Below are 263 nucleotides of genomic sequence, written 5' to 3'. Positions count from 1 at the left end.
GGTGGCTCCTGCAGGGCTGGGGCTGCCCCAGAGCCAGGGCTGCAGCAGGCACTGCCAAATGGCACTGGGCACCTGCTTGAGGCCGTGGTGTGAAACTGAGATTGAAACAGGTGCCTGCTACCTGCATCAAGCGCAGCATCTGCCCTCCTCGTGGAGGGGGTGTCTGTGTCCCTCATCCCACACAGCGCTCCAGTACCAGAACAGGCTTTTCTGTTTCGGAAAACAGTAACTGGGGAAGCCATCAGATTAAAGGCTCATGCGTG

The 263-nt window shown here is 58.9% G+C and overlaps 1 protein-coding gene across 1 annotated transcript in view; it reads right to left on the bottom strand.

The window, feature by feature from the left end:
* Positions 1-263, bottom strand: part of CHGA (chromogranin A (parathyroid secretory protein 1)) — a 19057-nt gene that overhangs the window by 526 nt on the left and 18268 nt on the right. The window lies entirely within an intron of this gene.

Source organism: Chaetura pelagica, unplaced genomic scaffold, assembly GCF_000747805.2.
Source record: "Chaetura pelagica isolate M959 unplaced genomic scaffold, ChaPel_1.0 scaffold48, whole genome shotgun sequence".
NCBI lineage: Eukaryota > Metazoa > Chordata > Aves > Apodiformes > Apodidae > Chaetura > Chaetura pelagica.
Note: the sequence above shows the minus strand (reverse complement) of the source record. Positions and strands in the feature narration are given on the sequence as shown.